At 38.7% G+C, this 13,266-nt stretch overlaps 1 protein-coding gene across 7 annotated transcripts in view; it reads left to right on the top strand.

The window, feature by feature from the left end:
• The window catches only part of Kcnma1 (potassium calcium-activated channel subfamily M alpha 1), a 717,904-nt gene that overhangs the window by 688,736 nt on the left and 15,902 nt on the right, over nt 1-13,266 (top strand). The window lies entirely within an intron of this gene.

Raw genomic sequence — 13,266 nt, 5'->3', positions numbered from 1 at the left:
CCCGAACACATATACACACAAAATGAAAGAAGTTTGTCTGGTTTTAGAGTTATTTGTGAATCTTCAGATTTTTTTTTCACCCAATTTCACTTCTACCAAACCCCAATCCCAGTTTTACTTCCACTTAGACACCTGGAATAAGAAAATACAACACTGACTCCCTACTCACATTAGCTTCCTGGCCATGATCCCAGAATCTCTCTGGGCCTCATTTTTGTCATCTTTAAAATGGAATAATAATCACACATGTTCCTTAACTTGTCCTTATGAGACTGTGGTCATGGTTAAAAGTGGTGATGAGGTATTTAGCATATGGCCAGTTCTCTAAAGCTGTATTCTAGCTATTGTTCTCAATCAGTACATTTATTGGTCACCTACTAAATGACAATGTTCTCCACACTACAGATTCAGGATAGAGAAGTGAACCATGGACCATGGCCTCTGATTGTTAAATTTTCTTTCTGCTTAGATAATGTAGAGGTGAAAACTGGAGGGGAACGATGAATAATGTTAAATAAGAAAATGAGATTGTGAACTTGTGAAGCACTTGGGCCCCCGTGGCACAAGGTCATCAAGGAGAACAGAAGCTTCTGGTTCTGACTCTACCAGCCCTTTGTTTATGTTTTCCACTGTCCAAGAATCAGTTGAGACCAACTTAAATATGATGGGAACAACTCCTTGTGAACATGTGACAGCAGAACCATAGACTTGCTATTTACGTGCACGTGTGTGTGTGTGTGTGTGTGTGTGTGTATGTGTCTGCGTACTCATTATCTCTCCTGCACACATGCATGCATGCACACATACTCTGGAGATTTAAGACTCAGGATGAGTCAGAAGTCTGCAGGAGGAACGCGTCTGTGCTTTCATGTCTCACGAACTGGCCTCAGTGTCAGAAATACCTAGATTTGTATTACCAAGGTGGGAAAATGTGCTCCTCTGAATCATGGGCCCAGCTGCCTTTCTGTTTATATTATAACCTCCGGAAGGGCCAAACCCTGGATGAGCCTTATGTTGAAGGCTGAACTCTCAGCCCAGGTTAATCCAGTGCCATTTCAGAGATGCCAGCAATTTATGCTCATGACTCATCTCTTATACTCCACCCAAGAGCCCTCATTTCTCCTTCTCACAAGCAGACAGACCGTCCGCAGACACAGCCAAGGCAGATGGAGTGGCAGCAGTGTTGTCTGAGCAGCAAACAGCAGGATTTTGTGCTGGACCCAAGAACATACTCCTTGCTGCTGCACTAGCAAGGCAGATCCAGGAGAAAATAACTGAAATAGTTCTCATTGCTCATGAGAGAAAAACACTAAAAATAAAAATCCACACCATGAAAACTAGCAAATATAAAAAATGGCAGATATGACATGGAAGATGACAATTTTCGTGCAATTATAGACGAAAGGCAGAGTGCCATTAAAGTTAAGGCAATGTTATTAAAAGATGTGTTAATTTTCAGTTAAATTTTCTATAAAAGACCAATTAGTTTAAAAGACTTGACAGCATTAACTGTGAAACATAAGCTCCAGTAATTATACTTAAAAAAAAAATAGAGGAAGATGAGCAAGTGAGGTGGGACGGCCCAGCACACATGAGGCTAGATGGCGCTACAGATTCAATTTCCTGGTCCGTATTCCAGCCCTTCAAGGTTTTGCTGTGTGTTCTTCCAGGACCCAAGAATCACCCGATGCTAGAAGGCAAGAGACCTCACACATGTTTGAAGGCAGTCCTCCTTATTAGAGATGAGAACACAGAAGCAGAGAGGGGGGCATTTTCTAAATTGGCTCCATTGGCTGGTCTTTGTAATAAGCTACAATTCACTGAGTACTAGTTGAATATGGGAAATTACACTAGTTCTCTTGTTTAAAACTAGTCCATAAATGTGTGTTTTGCTTACCCGCCCCTGTTAAGTAGATGAGGGAACCACAGCATAGAAAACCTGGGCAATGTTCCCGTTATCCTAGCTATTGAGAAACCAAGAAGGGATTAAAGACAATACAAGATGAGATGATTTAGAGGCAGAGGCACTTACTGCTAAACAAAATGACCTGAATTTGATCCCTAACACTGACATGGGGGAGAGAATCAACTACCCCAAGTTTTTTTCTGTTATGGAAGTGGGTCTTGTATCTTATCTGTTGCTTTCATTGGTTAACTAATAAAGAAAACTGCTTGGCCTGATAGGACAGAAAATTAGGTAGGCGGAGTAGACAGAACAGAATGCTGGGAGAAAGAAGCCGAGTCAGGCAGTCACTATGATTCTCCCACTCCAGACAAATGCAGATTAAGATCCTCCCTGGTAAGCCACATGGTGCTACACAGATTATTAGAAATGGGTTAGATCAATATAAGAGCTAGCCAATAAGAGGCTGGAACTAATGGGCCAGGCAGTGTTTAAAAGAATACAGTTTCCCTGTAATTATTTTGGGTATAAAGCTAATCGTGCGGGCGGCCGGGTACCAGGAACGTAGCCCGCCACTCCTATTATAACAGAGTGGCGCCCAATGTGATAATTCTGCCCTCCATAGGCACACCATAGCACACCCCCTATGTACACATGAATAAGATAAAAATTGAAACACCCATAATCAGGATATCAGCTTTCTCTACTACAAAGAAAACCTTCCCTGATAAAATGTTGGATACTTGCCTTCACAGTGAGAAGTGGACCCTGCATTCTTTAGACTGCACAGGTATCCTGATTTCAGGCACCAAATAGATCTCTAACTCATCCCTCTTGCTGCCCACCACTAAAGTGTCATGGGATGTCTGTGGATGAGTCCTTTAAGTTCACAGGTGTCATGCAGGAGTCCCTCATAAGGCTCCCTGTACCATAACCGTGGAGTTGGAGGTGAGGTATGGGATGTCTGGAGGTTTATGAGTGTGCAAGACAAAGGTTCATGCATGTACTTTAGAATCTCACAGTCTGTAGATCCTCAATGCCAAAATTTTCATTAATCTACAAAATAATTGTGCATTCTGGCTACTTTACCTTCCGCAAGAATAGTCTTGGATAATTGACATTTGGAGTCCCCAGTACCCATTTTGCACCATGATGCTGAAACAGCTCCTTCCTCCACACAAAAGCCTGGAATAAATAGTGTTTGATCAAAGACTTCTGAATGTTCAAACACCTAGAAAACTCTGTCTTCTACTTTCAAGTTGAACCACTCATGGGCAATTTCAAGGTACTGTCTTTGGATTGCATACAGAAGCAGACCATACCAAGGCCAGGGATTATTGGGTACTCTATCAATACCAGTGTTTTCTGTATAAATCATTTCAGTACTGAAAGAGATCCATGTCGAGAGAAAATCCTAACAATTTAACAAAACCATGTCCTCCCATCTTGTCCTTATCTGTATATTACAACTTTGCCATACCTTTGTTTATAATAAACAAGCTTCAGTTTCACGTAGAAAAAGATAGTAATGTTCTTTTTGGAAAATTTAGGAATCACAAGAATGTAGACAATATTTAAGAGATTTATATTCCCAAGACTGAATAAAAGTGTTTAATATTTTGGTATATGCCTTTAATGCCTATATATGTGTGTGTATATATATAAAGTATACATATATATAAAGTAATATATTACTTATAGATGACAGATAGACAGGTAATAGATGGATAGATAGAGCTACCAGTTTTAAATTTTGGTTAATTCTTTTTAGTTAATATTGTGTTAAGAGAATTTAGCATGTTATATGTTTTTAATGTTATGATTTGCAAAACTTCCATAGGATTTCATGACAATCTTTCTTGGATATACTGCAAACTTTTACTATATTGTAGGACAGTTATAAAGCATTTTGTTATAACAGCTATGGGTCTTAGCTTTCAGTCACTATAGTAGATAACTATCTGAAATAATAAACATGGGTAAAGAACTGGTTGATTTCGACTCATGGTTTCGGAGGTTTCAGCTCATGCCTTATAGGTCTGGCTGCTTTGGGCTTTGGTTGAGTCAGCATATTATGGTCTGTGGTGGAGTGGGGTGAGACTGCTGGCCTCATAGTTCTGAAAGCCATGCCAGGAGGAAGAGGCCAAATCCCCACAATCCTCTGTGTGGATGTTCTCTCTCCAGGTCCTTCTCCAGGTCCTGCCTGGGAAGGGCTCCCACCTCTCTATAGCACTGAGCTGGAGACCCACCTTCATACATGGGCTGAGGTACTTTGTGTTGTCACCTTCCTAGGAGGTCCTTAGACTGTATTTGTGTATATATTTGAATGTATACATTTTAATTTGTAGGTAGTCATATACATATTTATTGATTTCTTCTGATAATTTCAGTTTTTATTCTTAAAGGGTTTTTTCAGTTTTTATTCTTAAAGAACCATCAAAAAAGATGAATAATTTAGCTGTGATCTTAATTTAATTTTTTAATGATATTTCCTTTCCTTTCTTAGAATTTAAGTATGAATCTATGAAATAAATGAAATAAAAATTTTCATTTTAAGAATTATTTTTTTTTTCAAAATGCAGAAGTATCTATCAGTTGAGTTATATGTTTTTTGCATGATTTTTTTAATCCTAGTACTTTTTAGATTCACCTTAAAATTTTTTTATCTACCTGTATTTTTTTCTTTTCTTTTCCTTTTTTCTTTTCTTTGTTTTTGTTGTTTTGTTTTGGGACAGGGTTTCTCTGTGTAGCAGCCCTAGCTGTCCTGGAACTAGCTGTTGTAGACCAGGCTGGCTTTGAACTCACAGAGATCAGTCTGCCTCTACCTAGGATTAAAGGTGTGCACAATCACTGCCCAGCTCCACCTGTATTTTTTTTTTAACCACTCCACCTTTATCTGTAAGCCTGTTACTGTGTGTACAATGTATATTGTATGAGTGTATCATTATTTATTCAGTCAGTATTATACTGCTGGAAGAAGTTTTCAGATAGCCAGTTTCTTCCAGATCCACTTATGGAGAAAACATCTTTATCCAGTGATGTGTGATGCTCCCAGAACTGTATCAGCTAACCCTGTCTGTAAGAACCTGCATGGCCAGGCTTTGTGCCTCTTAGCAGCTATAGACTCAGAGAAAGCTATTGCCTCAGTGACTGTAACTCTGAAATAACTAAAGGTGTCACATAGACAAGTGAACATTTCTGGATCCCAATAAAGTTAATTAAAATAAAACAGTGACAATGGCTTTATTTATTAAACCAATCCCATATCTTAATATTTATAAGTGCTGGATGGGCTATGAATTTGGTATGCCATTCTTGTTGATATAATTTCTAATACTATCTATAGGGGTTAGAAAATCGTCAAAGTTTACTGTAGTATTTGAGAGGAAAATATTATAAGGCTCTTCCCAAGAGTCACTTAATAGAATTGTATTCAGTTGTTGTCTGAAGACCATGTGGAACCTACAGTTAGGTGCAGATCAAACTCAGTTTACTGGGAGAGATGATAAATAGTACGTTATGTGTTATAACACAGAGATTGTCTTTTCACCTAACACCCTGTTTCTCTGCCAATGATTATGACTGTGGTCTGTGCTCTGAAGCAAAGTCAATTCTTCCTAAAAGATTTACTCATTGTGAAGTGGGAGTGATCAAAGCCCAACTTAGGCTCTGTGAGGAGTGGAACATCCTTTAACTGTTGAGCAGTCCTTCCAGGCCACACACATCTGTTTTGATGCATGTCCAGTGACTGGTATTAAAGAGAACTTCCAGAATATCGGTATTAATTATTTTATTTGACTTGCATGGCATTCTTCTTCTAACTTCTGACTTTGGTCGTGCTGTTATAGTCATCATTGGGCTTTTTTTAAAGCACATTATTTTTAGACTCATCATTTTATTAAATACCCTCTTGCTATTTCACTGTTTCATGGCTTCATGTTTCAGTTTGTTTCTATCTCAGGGAAACACAGAAAAAACTTATAGCTTTATTCATTACAATTATTTTGTCTTTAATCTGCTTATAAATTTTCAGGCTTATTCATGACAGTTTTGCATGTCATATTCAAATAGCCCTTAATTTTAAATAGTCCCTATTGTAAGCTTCTTTTCCATCTTGATCAATACATTTAGAGGCTCCCTTGAAACAATGGGTATTTACTATTGTATCTTTTTCATTTTACCCATAAAAGTTGGAGCTCTTTTGTGAATGTTAGCTAGTATCACTATAAACAATATATTTCAGAAATTTTCTTAAAATAAATTCTGTTGTCTTCTTTATTCCACATAAACTACTAATTTGGCTTTAATTTTGTTTCTTGATAGATATGGAAATCTTTGTCATTTTATAAATTCTTTGGCTCATTTATTTAGTTATACATATAGCCCCGTCTGTAATCATCTGTTATTGTTTTAGTTTTTACTTGATTCTATGATTACTTTTTGCCATTTCTCTTTTGGTATATAAATTAAAATTTAAATGCTTATTATGTCTAGTGATGCTTAAACTTGTGAATATTCAGTTCTCTTTTAGCTCTAGTTAGTGTTTAACGGCCCCTTCTATAAATATACCCCAAATCTCTATTATCTAGGAAACTCTGTCATCTCTTGCTTTCTCCCTTATACAACCTATTTTAATGTCATTATTTCCTTTCTCCACCTTCCTATCTCATTTTTCTGACTTTAAAATCCATTCTAATGATAATGTACATGGTTTTTATGTTGTTATTTTTCTTTTCAGAATTAATTTTGATAAGTGTTCATATCTGCCCATGTGTGTGTATCCCTGTGAGTAAGGGAGGCTAGCAATCAACACCATTTATCTTCTATTGCTTTTCACCTTAGTTTTTGAGACAGAATCTCACACTGAACGTGGACCTCAAGGATTCCCCAAGATTTGATGGCCCATGAGCTCCGGAGATCACCTTGTTTTGTCCCCCAGCACTAAGATTAGAGGCATGCTCCACCTCATTGGGGTTCTTCTGTGTGTGTTAGGATCTGAACTTAAACCCTCATGTTTGTCTAGCAGGTGTCTGACCCAGCGGAGCTGTCTCTCCAGCCTTGTAATAGCATTTTAAAGTTCCATATCTTGAAAAACCTCACCAGTATTTTAAAACCAAACTGGCCCCCTTTAAGGTGAAATTTCAGTTGTATTTAAGAAAGCTAGGTTTTGATTCCGAGTATCTTTTAAAGATGAATTACAAGCTGGAGAGACAGTGCGTCAGTTAAGAGTTCTATACTTCTCTTGCAGAGGACCTAAGTCTGGTTCCTAGCACTCTGGTTGGGCAGCTCAGAACTGCCTGTAACTCCAGCCCTAGGGGGTGCGGCACCCTCTTATGATCTCCAGAGGCACCTGTGCGCTTATGCGTATGGACCCCTCATGGCACACCCAGGTGAACTCGAAGGTCTTCCCTGAAGAAAACAGAAAGGGCTGGTGCAGCACAGGAGAGGCAGAGGGAGGCCTCCAAAGCCACTGCCATTAAAATTGCAAGGAAAGAGGTCTCTAGTGTGCAGAATGAGATTCTAGCCATAGTGGCAGCTTTTTGAGATTACCCTGTGTATGACCAAAGATGGGACACTGTTCTCAAGGCAGAAGCTATTTTAAACAAAATGAGCAATCGTATGTAGCATTTTCTCCCGGATACACAAAACATTGGAATGATGTTTATAAAAAGGCAAGGGTTGTCAGAATAATATAAACATCTCCTTCTATGCACAAAAGACTCCTTAGCTTGAAACTTTGAGACTCTGGAGACCTGGGTGCACCTTTCCAAAGCAACTTAGAAAACAAATGACAGGGTTCCAGTGGTCTAGTCTCACGCAACTGAGAGCAGCTTAGCATAGGTGACAGTTGAAGGCTGACTCATTCATGCTTTTCTGGGGAACTTATGAATGAAAATGAAGTGATGGGACTTGAGAGATGGCTCAGCAGTTAAGAGCACTGACTGCTCTTCTAGGAGACCCAGGTTCAATTCCCAGCACCCACATGGCTGTTCACAACTGTCTGTAACTCTAGGATCCAGCACCGTAGCACAGACACACACAGGCAAAACAGCAATAAATTTAAAAAAAATAGAATAGAAAGTGAAGTGAATAAATGCTTCAGTACTCAAAGACCCAGAGGCCTTCCTGTTGTTTCCACAGATTAGAGGGACAGTTTCATAGCCTATAAAGTTCTTGGAACATAGGTATTATTTCAAATTTAGTTGACCTGTCTTTTATGAAAATTTATTGTGGGGGCCTGGTTTCCCTAATTTTATACTTTTGTTCTGAGAGCAGTGTTACCAGTCACTGTCCCTCACCATTTTATAATTTAAACTTAAATATTCAACGGGGCAGGACTCAGCACTGATCTTGGTTGTTTGTGCAATCCCTGGTGTGTGTCTTAATTTCATGTTCCCCATCAGGACAGGGTGTTCTTACTGGAAGTGCTTTCTTGTTAAAAGTTCCTGAATTCTGTTCACACCTTTAACACGTGGAGACTACTGTTTATCATGTCCCGCTCCATCTTCAGTGTTTAGCAGATCCTCTGGTTTGTTTTGTTCTTTTAAGGACAGTAAAGCATGCACTCCCCACCACTAACCATGTGTGTGTGTCTCCACATGTTTGTGGGTGGCTCATGTGTGCACATCTGCTTGTATGTATGCGTATGTACTTACAGTTTTCAGTTTTATAGCTTCTACTCCACATATAAAAATTTAACCATTATAAACGTAATTATCTCTTAACCATGTAATTATCTTTTAACCAGTTCTTTTAAGAAGTGCTTTATTGGAATATTAATAGACCATAAAATTCACCCAAGTATATGATTTTATGGGTTTTTTTAAGCATATGTAAACATCCCCAAGGATCTTTTAAGAACAGTCTCATAACGTGCAAGAGAACTCTGTCCTCATTTTCCTTACTACTTTAGCTGCTCAACACTGAGCATCGACAAGCATGTATCCCTCTCTCTAGAATCGCCTTTTCTGGATGGTTCATATAAATGGAATCTTATTGATTTTTGTGGCTCATCCTTGTTGTACCATGTACTTTATTTCTTTTTATACACAAATAAAATTGTTTCTACGGTTATAACATTTTGTGATGTATCCATTAACCAAGTGCCATTTTATTGTTTCCAGTCCTGCCTATGACAAATGATGCCGTTATGAATCCCTCTGCATGAAGTTTTGTTTTGATGTGTCTTTCATTTCCCATGGGTATAGTTATGTATGGTTGTTGGGCCCTGTGGTAACTCAAAGTTTACTAATTTAAGGAACTTTTAGACTGCCTTCCAATGATCGGAACACTTACACACCTATGGAAACTGTAAGGGCTCCAGTTTCTCCACGTTCATCAGTTCTTGCTATTTATCTGTCCCCTGTCTTATCATAACCATCCCCGTGGGTAAAGATGAACTCTCGTTAAGATTGGAACTTGTGTTGTCCTTATGACTACTGGTGTTAGGCCTCCTTGTGTCTCTTGACTTCTCTACCTTGTTTTGAAGGAATGTTTATCAAGCCTCATTGTTTTTCTATTTTTACAAATTTATTGCCTTTTGGTTATGTTATTGGAGGATTTTAAACACTGAATATTATACCCTTATAAGATACAATATTTTCAAATATTTTCTCTAATTATACAGAGAAGTTTTACTTTCTACATAGCATCTTCCAGTGTATAATTTAAAAATATTATGAGATACAAATGATCAAGCTTTCTTGTGTAGTCTATGATTTTGGTGCCTTATCTGAGATAATTGTCAAAGTGAAGTTATAAGGATTCACCACTGTTATTTCTTCTTAGCTCTCTACACTTTTAGCTGTCACATTTGGGTCTTTGATTCGTGTTGTTTTGTATATGGTGTGAGGAATAGGGCCAATGAACATTTTCTTCTGTATGTTGATGCTCAGTTGTTGTAACACTCTTTATTTAGTAGACTATTCTTTCTTTATAAAGCTTCTTGATATCCTCATTGAAAGCCAGTTAATAGCAGCTCTATGTGTTTATTTCTAGATTCTCAGGTCTGTTCCCTTGCCCAGTAATCATGCTAGTGCCAGAAGTATATTTTGAAATCGGGTTCAGAACATTCAGTTTTATTGCTGATTGCTTTTTATATGATTTATATAACATTTTATGTTTTCTGTAATTTCCTATAAAATTTGATAGGAATGTCTTGAATCTGTATTATGGTTAAGGTTTTTATTATTATTTTAATCTTATCCTCCAATCCAAGAACATGGGACATCTTTCTATTTATTTATATTTTATTCATATCTTTTGTAATGTTGCATAGCTTTTAGTATATCAGCCCTGGAACTTCTTGAAAATTTTTCTTCTTAAGCATTTTATTATTTTCAATGTTGTTGGAAGTAGAGTTTCTTTCTTAAGTTTTTCCTGTTCACACAGAAAAAAGTTTGATTTTTGCATAATGTTTTTGTACCCTGAAATCTTACTAAATCCTTATTACCTATGGATTCCTTGGGATTCTCTTTATACAGTGCCAGGCCACTTTGAGTGGAGATAATCTTCCTTCTTTTCCAATGTGAATGTCTTTTATTTCTTTCCCACTAACTAAAACTTCCAGCACAATTTTAAGATGGAAGTCATGAGAATGATCCTCTTTATTGCTGATATTAAGGGGACAGCATCTGCTCTTCCACCCTAAACTATTGAGCATTAACTGTTTTATCTGTGTGCTCCTTATTAAGGCTTTTTGTTGACAGTTTCACACATTTATATATAATGAATTTTAGTCACTTTTATCTCTTCTCTCTCCTACTGAAACTCTTCGTCTCAGTAAGTCTCACTTTCCCTCCCATAGTTGTTTTGTATGTGATTCAATGAGTTTAACTGGTGATTTTTGCTGGAGCAAGGAAACTTGCCAGTTGCTACACCACTGAAGAAAGTAGCCTTTCCACAAACATCTTATAATTGCCAGTAGTTCCTGAAGCAGAAGTGGGGCCTCCCTGGCTCCTTCCCTGTCTACAATGAAGTATTAGTTGGTCCAGTTTTGTGCAGGTCCTGGGAGATGACCACAGGTGTAATTAATAAGTCATGACCTACAAGACCTCTCATGGGTGTATTTCCCCATCTTCTGGCTTCTAGTATTTCTGCCTTTCTTGGGTAATGTTCCCTGAGCCTTGGAGAGCATGCTCCAGTTGGGGTCAATCACTCTACTATGGCTTAATCTTTATACTTTGGCCAGCTAGATCTTCTAATGACTACTTACCCAGTCAAAAAAAAATTCTTCAGTGATTTATCTTGAAAACTGTTTTCTTTTGGGAAAACAACAACAACAAAACCCAACTGTTCCTCATTTCTATACATTTGGGCAGAGAGTGCTTAGTGGTTCAGCAAACAGTGCTGTGAATGTTTGCCACCCGCTTACCTGCCCTGGGTCTAGCATAGTAATTGGAACACAAAGGTAGTTGTCAGTTTTCTGTCCAGTTCTCCATTATTTAATATGATAGACAGGCCTGGGTGGGGTATCAGACCATAGGGAAAATATTGGAAAATGTTTGTGTGTCTTTAATCTTCAGGATTTAAATCTTCAGGATGTAGTGCACAGGACCTTCAAGGTGTTCTTCTTTAATCTAGAGGAGCAGTTCTCCATGTGGTCATTGACCCCTTTGGGGTTAAATGACCTTTTCACAGGGATCATAATAATATATGCTGCATATCAGGTATCTTATGATTCATAACAGTAGCAAAATTACAGTTATTAAGTAGGAGCAGAATTAATTTTATAGTTGTGGGTCACTGTATTAAAGAGTCACAGAATTAGGAAGGTTGAGAATTACTGCTCTGGAGGAAACTTGGGCACTGAGGGTGACTGAGAGATAAGAGGTTCCAGAATGAAGGGAATAATGGCCTTCCATCTTCCGGGACAAAAGCTGGAACAGTAATGAAAATAATCAAGGGATGTTTGGATGTGAGAGTGGCTGTTGCCCATCATCAACAGTCCCTTCCCCATGTCTCTGGGCTCAGGTCAGCCATATTTACCAACACTCCCCGGGCCCTGAGTTTCTCCTCAGCCCCTCAGGTGCTGAGCTTCAGGTGTCTTGTAGCTGCTCTGCTATTCCATTTGACAGCTGATGACACTAAGTTCGAAAATGTTTCACAACTTTCGAAGGCAGCAGAGCTTCTGAAAGTTGAAGTCAACACTGAACCTCAAAAGGACTCCAGCCCTCTTAGCCATCCCACCTGCATCTGTTCCCTTGAGTGTCTTCGATTCTGCTTGTCCACCCCAGAGAACAGCTGAACTCTTGAGGATAGCCTGTGTATAACTTTCCTAGCATTCTTTGCAGCTGGAATTCTTTGTGCTCTCTGGTTGAGTGTTTCAATCAGGAACACAAAATCCAGGCCCTCCAGCAGCATCTTGTTAACTTGGAAGTCCATGTGGAATTCTTTGCATATACACTTGTTTTTAACAACCATGCTGATTTTAATGGTTGTAAACACTGATGCCCAGGACGACACAGAGCTAGTGACGAGGGTAGGATGAGGACTCAGCCATGTCTGGCTCATGATGCACTGCCAGGCAAACTGTCAAGGAAGTTGCAAATAAGAATGCACCTGTCTTTTCTAGCCTGCTTCAGTGGTGAATAAATGCCCCAAACCACACCCAAGATTCAGTTTGTTTTTACGTAGAGGCTTTGACTTCTCATGCAAGAAAATGGAACATACCATATTTAATTGATATTTTCTCTATTTTGGCTGGGTGACCAATGTCATTTTAAAGTCTTTTCTTAGACATTCTATTAATGTTTAAAGCCCCCATTGCCTTCATGTGAACATTCCATGTGGGAGAAAAATGGCATGTAAGGGAAGGAGTTCTTTAAATCATCTGGATTTGCCTCAGACAGCTGGGGTTATTTGCAAACCCAAGATCCACACATCAGAATATGCAGCTCATAGACTTCTCTAGCTGCTATCCTGGGGGTGACTTCTGGGTCCAGCCACTGTCAAAGTCTGTGATAAGCTGTTGAGTGTGTGGCATTCAAGATTCTCTTTGCATCTAATTCCAAACAGAAAGAAGTTGTGCTATTTGTGGGTGGCCTGCCTCCTAACATATGGGTGGCAGGCTCTAGGAGGTTGCCCTCTTTAGGGTAGCCGCCCAGGCGTGTTGCCTTTTATTGTGCCCCTGGTGTCAGAGTTGATAGTTTTCAGGTGTACAGAGGCAAGGCAGTATTTGTATATCTACCAACATCACTTTTTCAGGCATTAACCTTTTAAGAATTCCCTGAATTGTTTTTATCCTTTTCTTTTCTTCCTTTAAGTCAGGATCCCATAGTGGAACCAAGCAGGTGAGAATGGAATAATTGGAGACTGCTGTTTTTTCTTTTCCCACAGAAAATTATTTAAAGAGAGAAGCCAGA

The sequence above is a fragment of the Alexandromys fortis genome, unplaced genomic scaffold, assembly GCF_014885135.2.
Source record: "Alexandromys fortis isolate MF-2015 unplaced genomic scaffold, M_Fortis_MF-2015_v1.1 scaffold_277, whole genome shotgun sequence".
NCBI lineage: Eukaryota > Metazoa > Chordata > Mammalia > Rodentia > Cricetidae > Alexandromys > Alexandromys fortis.
The sequence above is the reverse complement of the archived record's forward strand: the minus strand, read 5'-3'. Positions and strand labels throughout refer to the sequence as shown.